Raw genomic sequence first — 9,716 nt, forward strand, 5'->3', positions numbered from 1 at the left:
AAAAAGGGGGCTCAAAAAGGGGCTCAAAAAGGTGTTCAAAAGGGGCTAAAAAGGGGGCTCAAAAGGGAGGCTCAAAGGGGGCTCTAAAGGGGCTCTAAAGGAGCTCAAAAGGGGCTCTAAAGGGGCTCAAAAGTAGATCAAGAGGGGGCTCAAAGGAGGGCTCTAATGGGGACTCAAAAGGAGCTCAAAAGGGGGCTCTAAAGGCGCTCAAAAGGGGCTCAAAAGGGGGCTCTAAAGGCGCTCAAAATGGGGCCCAAAAGGGGCTCAACAGAGGCTCTAAAGAGGCTCACAAGGAGGCTCAAAAAGGGTCTGAAAAGAGACACAAAAGGAGGCCCAAAAGAGGGCTCAAAAGAGGGCTCAAAAGAGGGCTCTTTGCTCCACCGAAACCCCCCAAAACTGTGGCAATGAAATAATTTCGAGCTCAAGCAAAGAGTATTCACAAATCGGCTACCGGGCATCACCCATTGAGTGGCTGGTGTGTGGCTTTTGCTATTTATTAGAAATGCATGGCATTTATTGCTGTGTGTGTGTGTGTGTGTGTGTGTGTGTGTGTGTGTTGACCAGCACTGGTGGCACACCGGATATGCCCGCACGTTGCAGCTGCAACAGTTGCATGTCTGCAAAGTTAATGACCAGCAGCAGAAAATCAAATCGAAATCAAAATCAAAACTGAAACGCAATGCAAGGCAATGATTTGATGGCCTTCGCTGTGACGTCACTTGGCTGTGGATACCCCTTAGACATGAAGGGTATCCTCTGGTCGGTGGGCAGTGCAACGACCCAGACCCAGGCCGATGGCAAGTGACAATGACCATAACAGAGCCATGGAGAACCACCAACCAGCTAACAGCCCCCTATACGAGGGGGGAGGGGGTGCCCCAACATCGTTTCAAGCGTAATCTGTACTTGTTTTCGATATATTCGAGGGACTCTGTGGCTCTATTGTTTGTGTTTTGTGGATGATTCGCCCCCAAAGTGAAATATTTTTTTGTTTTTATGTTTTTTTTTTTTTTACTTCACGCTGACGATCGCGCATTGGTTTCGGTGTCGGAATCGGAATCGGAATCGCCAGGCAGGCAGGCAGTCACTGGGGCTGATTGATCGGCCCACTGCATGCACACGCACACACACACACGCACACACACACACACGAATAAGGAGGTATCATAATACAATCAACAATTGAAACAACAAATATCTAAAGCAGACCGTAGGCCCAATTTCATTTTTTAAATGCCACCAAAGCCGGAAGCTGCTCATATAGGCATATCTCCTGTGGCGTACACTCTCCAGACTTGTTTTTCTTTTTTCATAATTTATTTGCGGTCAATGGTTTATTGTAATTATTGTCATTTGCTGCACGGCTATTAGAGCTCTCATTCTGGTCACTCTTGCCATCGCGATGTGCAGACCGACCCTCGATGGCTTGAACAAACCGTTATCTGCCTGTTGCAAGTGCATTACTAAGTACACTGCTACTGGATTAAATGACTAACTATTTGGTTTAATGCTGCTCTATTGGGGCCCCTCTCTTTCTCTTATCACCTGGCGTCCACAATGTCTAATCTTATCATACACTGTGTCACACACACACACACACACTCACACTCACACACATACACTGTGCTCAGGTAAAACGTTTTTGTTTTATTTCATCTAAAAATTGGCCCACATTTTTATACACTTGTATGTGGAAAAACAAAAAAAAATAAAACAAACGCAACGTGTATTTTGGCCGGTGATTCCCTATTATTTAGGGGGGAGGGGGGCGGCGGAGTAACGCCTCAAATTACCGATCTTATCGCAGCACGGGTCGTCCGATACACCTGTTGCCTGACTAACGCGCGACTAAAAAGTGATCTCTTTGTGGCGGTGTTTTCGGGCAGCGGCACTTTTTGTGTGCGCCGCCGAAACGGTTAGAGCGTGACCCCCGAACATACTCGTAGGAGCCTGGTACAGGATACGCTCCTTTATGGGTTTATAGCACTCACCCTCAAGGCGGGAGAGAGCGAGAGAGAGAGAGCGCAAAGCAGTTAAAATGCTCATTTTTGCGTCTCACTTGTGAGTATTTTTCTGTTGCATACTTTTGGGCAAATGATTTTAACCCCAGATGAAGTTCTACAGGAATTGCATTTTTCACTCAAAGAATGTCGGTGAACGCTGTGCGGGGAGATTACATGAGATATATGTATGTACAATATATAATATTTTTGCAACATTTTTGGGATTTATTCTTAAGGCATTGATAAACGCAGCAGAGGACCAGGGAACATGGACTTGTGGTTTTAAACAAACTTATAACGAACACGAAACGTACAAACGAACTAAAATATAGGCACTGTTTGTAGATGCCCTTCAGCTTGGAATATGGAGTTTGCAGATAGCGATCGATGATGGCCACAGTTGGCCTGTGAGCTGTGAGTTCTCGGGATTCTTCGGTTGGAACCGCGGTTCTCACACACGTCAGCTACATGTCTGGTATGTCTGCATATATTTCCTCACCGCTAGAGCAGGTCCAACTATGACATCATGGCGCGCCACTTGTATTAAAACCAAGTTTCCGACTGATTGATACCAAAATGCCCCGCTAGGTGGCCCCGCCACTCCGTTCATCTGTGTAGAGTTCATGTCAAATACATGTATCCCTGCTGCTCCGACAATCTCTAGCCAAGCCGCACTGATAGATAGATAGATAGTCTTGTATAGCTAATATGTCATAAAGGGGATAGCTTTTATTTATTGTTAAATAATTGGGAGGCGGGACTGGACTTGAAGCACCTCAAAACCATTTGACATTGGCCACAAGTGAGCTCAACTTCTGCCCCACTTCCACGCCCAAAAACCTAGGCCCGAGACCGAGCTCGAGCACAAGTCCAAGTCCTGGCCCAGACTCCTGCTAAGTGTTGAGTGTGATTAATGAAATGGCCGCAAGCTGGGCAGGACTCTGGCTCACACCTGAGCGGTTTTCGAGGGGTGGTGGTGGGGCGGTTGTTTGGTCTTGTTTTTGGGGTTAAATAGAGTTCAGTTGAGCTCAGCGGGGGGAAAAGTGTGGCTGGTTTTGGTTGATTAATTTCTCTGCATGGCATATAATTAATTTGGTATCCACACAGAGACCTGGCTCCGCTTCGGATCCCCCTCCATGGAGGAAGTCATTAGCTAAATTGTTGAAAATTTTTCGGCGACAGGTGCTGTCACAATGTGTCCCCCACCCCCTCCTCGCGGGGGGACCTAAGCCATTGCCTCTTGGGGCAGGCAGGGGACAGCCCTGTCTGAATGCTGAATGCGGCCTGGATGCTGTTTTGGGGGCATCGCTGACTAGTCAGCGGCTGTCAGTCCTTCCGCCTCGTCCTCTCATTTGGAAAACACTTTGTGCCACTTGATGGGGGCCGCCGCAGTGGGTCATTTAAATTCATTACGACAAAAACAATCTTGAGGCCGGCGCACGGCCGTTAATTGACCACAAAAGTGGAGCCCGAACATCTCCATTGGAGTGCGGCGGCGGATAAACTTTCATGAATTTTCATTTTCGCCGCTTTTGTGGTCGCTGGCTGCCGCCTCCCCGGGAAAACTTGACGCGCCCGTGGGTCTAATGTAATGGACCATCTGTCCCAAGTCGGGACCCACGGCAGGATAACAGCCACGGTTTGACATTGAAATCCTTTCAGCGAGGGCGGCGCCCAGGAAGGAAGCGGCCCTGGAATCGTTTGCGCCCCAAAGTAGTTGACAATAGTAGTTGCCCCTCCGCCCCCCTCGGAGGTGGAGGCTAAGTACTTGCGCTAAGTGAATAATGTCACCTCTCTCCTGCTGAAACTATGACCAAACTCGATTCGAATCCGAGAAACGCTCCCCGAAGCGCGTCTCTGCTGGGAAATTCCGCTGATGAACTCCGTGTTTAATTACTGCCGGCAGCCGAGAAAGGATTCAACTGTGATTATGTCCCCTTCGACGGGGGCAGCAAACAAAGCTGATTAAGAGGATCTGATTTAGTGGGTAATCAATAGGCTCCCCACCAGTCGCCACCAAGAGGTGGCGCACACACGCAAACATTCCAGAGCGGTGACAAGTGCTCGCGTTTACTTTTCTTTCGGAGTAGGACAGAGGGCAGTAGAAGCCGAGCGAATAAATAATAACAATGATTATAGCAAAGAATGAAAGCAAGCAGTAATGAAAAACAGTAAAGAAATAATCTCTTCTCACACTTACCGTTTTTCCACAACTTGTATCGACACTTTATCCCAGCTGCATTTTCTGTTCTTTTTCCACCCACATGAGAAGCCGACGATTCTGTGGTTGCGTAGGAAAAAGAAACGGGACCGACAGCAAATGTAACCGCGCGACGATCCCGAACGTACAATTTACGAAACAATATGCAAAGCGCGCACGCACAAGCAAAGGAATCCCGAAAAGTGCAAGGCAATTTCAATAAAAGCACACATTTTGCGCAGCTTAATAGAAGGAGAGGCCAAACGGTAGAAACACTGACGAGAGAGCGAGAGATCAACAAGATTTGGCATGCCTCACTCCCACCTCAACGCAAATGAGAGACTCGTACGAGAGAGCGCCGATTCTAAGCACCCGCTCCTTGCCTATTGCTTTGCTTCTCTTTTTCACTGCGCGACTTACACGGTGGAGTGGGAAAGGGAAAAAACCTCGCGCCTTTTTCGCATTTTTTTCCCACACAAACACGCACACACACAGTTCCAGAGATCACGCGACCGAAAGAAAAGAACAGATTTACGCATAAAATGTGTTTATATATTGCACATCAACAAAATAATACACTTTTTACACTTCACTTGCACTTATTTCTTCATTTTTGCCTTCGCGGCCCACATTCGCACTTGATCAGCCACTTTTTCTCTCACTAAAACAAAATTTTCGGACTTTTTTTCATTTTTAATCACTGCCCAAGGACTCTACACAACTGGGGGACAATTTTCCGGTTCGATTTTTCGCCATTTTCACGTTTTTCACGGCCCGAAACGCGGAGCCGACTTGAAAACGCGCGCGTAGCCGGCTGAAAAAATGAAAATGTGAGAGCGGTGCAGAGATGTGTGCGTAGGTGGCTTATTGGCTCTCTCTCACTCCATGCTCTCCTTCTTGTGCTTTTCTCAAGTGCTCACTCATTTGACATATGACATTGGCGTGAGTTATTTGTGTTCTCCCACTCCCACTCCAAATCAAACTGCGCGTTTTTGAATATGCGAAAAGAAACAATAAAATATAAAGTTTTAGCCCGATTCGACAACGTTTAGTAGAGCTGGAGAAACAATACAATTAAGCGCAACCCTAATGTAAATAAATATGTACAAAGATAAATATATATGTACATATACATATGTGTACATTACATATTAAGAAAACATTGCAACCAGCCGCGCAGCAGAAAAGATTTACCTGCCCAAGCAGCCCACTCATGAGATGATCATTGGAAATAAGTTTTTTCTCTGCTCCCCCCACCACATGCCTGCATAGGTGCACAGCAGCTAACCCCTCTCTACCCCACACCAATGCATTAACGTCACTCACCACACGCACCATGAGTAAATTATACAAGGTGGTCCGCTCTCGCAACGCCCTCTTTAGGGTCATATTTTACTCAGTACAAGCGCTCTCAGTTGTGCTAAGCGTAATATAAGACCCGAAAAGAGCGACCACCTTGTATAATTTCATAATGCAAACGCACAATAATCCGCTCTCTAGGCGTTCGATTTGGAGTGGGAGTGTTCTCACACAAATTAACTCATGCCAATGTCAAATGTCAAATGAGTGAGCATTTGAGAAAAGCACAAGAAAGAGAGCATGGAGTGAGAGAGAGCCAATAAGCCACCTACGCACACATCTCTGCACCGCTCTCACATTTTCATTTTTTCAGCCGGCTACGCGCGCGTTTTCAATTCAGCTCCGCGTTTTGGGCCGTGAAAATCGGAAAAATGGCGAAAAATCAAGCTGGAAAATTGTCCCCCAGTTGTGTAGAGTCCTTGGGCAGTGATTAAAAATGAAAAAAGTTCGAAAATTTTGTTTTAGTGAGAGAAAAAGTGGCTGATCAAGTGCGAATGTGGGCCGCGAAGGCAAAAATGAAGAAATAAGCGCAAGTGAAGTGTAAAAAGTGTATTATTTTGTTGATGTGCAATATATAAACACATTTTGTGCATAAATCTGTTCTTTTCTTTCAGTCGCGTGATCTCTGCAAATGTGTGTGTGCGTGTTTGTGTGGGAAAAAAATGCGAAAAAGGCGCGAAGTTTTTTCCCTTTCCCACTCCACCGTGTAAGTCGCGCAGTGAAAAAGAGAAGCAAAGCAATAGGCAAGGAGCGGGTGCTTAGAATCGACGCTCTCTCGTACGAAGTCTCTCATTTGCGTTGAGGTGGGAGTGAGGCATGCCAAATCTTGTTGATCTCTCGCTCTCTCGTTAGTATTTCTACCGTTTGGCCTCTCCTTCTATTAAGCTGCGCAAAATGTGTGCTTTTATTGAAATTGCCTTGCATTTTTCGGGATTCCTTTGCTTGTGCGTGCGCGCTTTGCATATTGTTTCGTAAATCGTACGTTCGGGATCGTCGCGCGGTTTTATGGTCCAACGGTTCATCGTCGGATGTAAACACGGAGTCTTCGCCTTCCAGATAGTGGGTCTAAAAGGTAAGACAAAGAAGATTATGTTTCCTTGCTGTTTTTCTGTACTCTTTTGGTACTGTTTTTCTTACCGTTAATGGGTGTTTGGTCAGGATAATCTCTTCAGCTGATTTTAGCCTATCAAATATTGGGTATCAAAACGAAACCCAACACTGTCAGAAATTAAAGCCACTGGGCACTGGGCACAGAGAGTGGCCTTTGGCGTGCAGCACAGCACCGGAGTACATTATCCAAAATTTGCTCCTCCGCTTTGGGGACAATTGCAGTGGAGAGCAACTCCCGATGGCAGGGCCAATGACAGCCACTGTTTGCGAATTTTATGCGAATTACGCCTAATTAGCATTCCTGCAATCGCACACCGAGCCACGACCCCAAACCGCCCAACCGCCCATCTCGTCCCGACCAGGGATCGAGGCGGCGTCGGCGGCGGCGGCGGCGGCTGACTTCTCGATGTCCCAGCTGATTATGTGCACGATTTCATATGCAAAACATAAGTGCCTTCGGGCACTGGCGGCGGGGATCGCATCGGCATCGGCATGGCATGGCATGGCATGGCATATGGCATCTGGCATATGGTTGGGCCCATCCGTTCGCTGTTTGCAAATGTTGGGGGCCCCTGTAGGAAAAAAAAAAATGCATGCCCCCCACGCCCTTTGGCCATATCTCATTAGAATGGAGAGACAGAGACGCGACGAAGGGGGGCAGGAGCCGCCACTACTGCCACCGCCGAGGGACTGTTGATTCTGTTTGCTGTCATCGAAGTCAACGAAACGCATCTCATTGCATTTCCAGGCAGGCAGGCAGGCAGGCAGGCAGGCAGGCAGGCAGGCAGTCGGGTGGGCAGAGGGGGAGGGCAGGAGGGCAGGCCAGGCAGGGGCCAATAAAATTATGCGGAACCGGAATGTGTGCGACCGAGTGAAGTAAATTGTATTTACTACTGCACTTCCACCATCCGGGCGTCAGACAGCGGCCCCCCCCGACCTCTGTTGACTCTGGGCGCAGCAGGAGCCAAAGGAAAACAACAACAACAAGAAAAAATAGTGTTTCCTGAAAATATAGATTGTTTTTTTGTTTTTCCACAAAATTAAGAGAAACATTGTTTCTACGTTTGGGATGTTGGCATCTTTAAAGCGCCCCTCCCCAAACCCCATTTAGATTTTATGGTTTTTAGAATTCTTTGCATTTCCATGACCCCTGGGGATGCCATTGGGGTACGTGCTCCTCCAGGAACTGGGACTGGGACTGGGACTGTTGGGCCTCTGGCTAATTGCGGCGTACGCGTACGCGGACATATCAAAGCCACTGTTGGGGCAGAGGGCAATTGCCACTGGGGCCTGCCTGCCTGCCCCAAGCGTGGTCCCCATTAATGATTAATTAAAAAACTGCATTCAGCGAATAAAAAAAGGGAGATACCGAGTGGGGCTCCACTGGGGGGGTGTGGAGGGGGGGGGGGGGTGCTTATGCTTATGACATATGTGGCATTTAATTGGGCAAACAAAACGGACGGGGCTGATGGAAGGCATCCCACGGGGGTGCCACTTCCAGTGTCACACATTTTGCCGTGCCTTCCAGCCGTCGGCCCCCAAAACTAGTTGCGCTTCCCAAGCGAACGGAACGGAATGGAACACGGCACGGCACGGCACGGCGCGGCGCTCTCTTACGCTCGCTCTTAAGCGTCGCTCCGTCGCTCTTTGGCCCGTGTAGGGCAGGAGCCCCATCGGCGGCCAGGCACGAGGCTGAGCCGCCGACGACGACAACGACGACGACGACGCCACAACGATGATTGCTTCGAGTGCCTGCCTCTGCCACTGCCACTGCCACTGGCGCAAGCGAAGTTTTTGGCCAACTTGCAGGCCAGCGCCGTGTGGCACAGAATCAGTCGTCAGTTTGTCCTAAGCGGATTTGGTCGACACGTGTGTAGATGTGTGTGGGTATGGCTGGGTCTGTGTGTGTCTGTGTGTGTGTCTGTGTGTGTGTGAATCTTCCTACAGGAATCTCGTCCTTAAGCAAAGCGTCTCGTCCACAAAACTGAGGCAAGGTCTCCACCGAGAACTGAGAAACAAATCCGAACGGGAACGAACATTGGCGCGTGAATTTAACGCTTGGGCTAGGTCACGTATTGCACGTGTGTTTCTGACAGGAGACAGTGCCCCGCCACACCGCCACACCGCCTCCACCCACCCACACACCCCCCCGTGTGTGTGTGTGTGTGTGTGTGTCTGTGTGTGTGTGCTTTTGATTAAGTGTTTTTTTTTTTGCATGTGTGTGTGTGTGTGTGTGTGTGTGCGGTTGACATTCGATTTACTTTCGCCAGAAAAAAGAAAAACGAAGGCCGGAAAGAGGGAAGAAAGGAGAGGCGTAGCGCAGAGCACACTTTTTGGCAGCCTCTTCGCCACCGACTTCCGGTTTGCATATGTGTGAATGTGCTGCGGTCGATATTTGCATAAATTAAAAAGAGCATAAAAAGCATAGAGAACATAGAGGATAGAGGGGGGAGGGGGGGCACAAGACACCCAGCGACGGTTCGCTTAATGAGTTTTTAATACTCTGCCACGTTTCCACCTCTCTTCACTCTTCACTCTCCGGCGTGTGTGTGTGTTTGTGTGTGTGTGAAAAAAGGACATCACCCATTGCCATAGGATTTGGGGACTCCTGCTAATTTATTGAGCCAGAGCCAGAGCCGAAAAGAGTTTAGAACGTGACTAAAACAGACACCAAAACCAAACCAAAGAAAACGCAAAAAGTAAAAGCGGAAGAAGCGGAAAAAAAAACCTTAGGAAAAAAGCAAAACTAATTTGCACTTTGAACTGAAGTTCGTCCTGCGTTCTGCGTCCTGCGGAATTGTTGCTGCAAAAGTTTTTCCCCCCGGGTAAGTGACACAGTGATCAAAAAGTAAAAGAACTTGCCACCGAAACGTGGCAGCAGTCAATCGCTAAGGTGCGGCGTGGAGAGAGTGTTATTTTGGTAACTCGATTGAAAGGTTAATCAGTCTGTGATTGGGAGTCCTTAACGGTGAAATAATTGAGTTTCAGAGATAAATTGAATGAAAATATTTGTATAATTAAGGGGCCAAAAGGAGGCCAAATAC

Source organism: Drosophila persimilis, unplaced genomic scaffold (assembly GCF_003286085.1).
Source record: "Drosophila persimilis strain 14011-0111.01,24,50 unplaced genomic scaffold, DperRS2 tig00000798-arrow-arrow-pilon, whole genome shotgun sequence".
Classification (NCBI taxonomy): domain Eukaryota; kingdom Metazoa; phylum Arthropoda; class Insecta; order Diptera; family Drosophilidae; genus Drosophila; species Drosophila persimilis.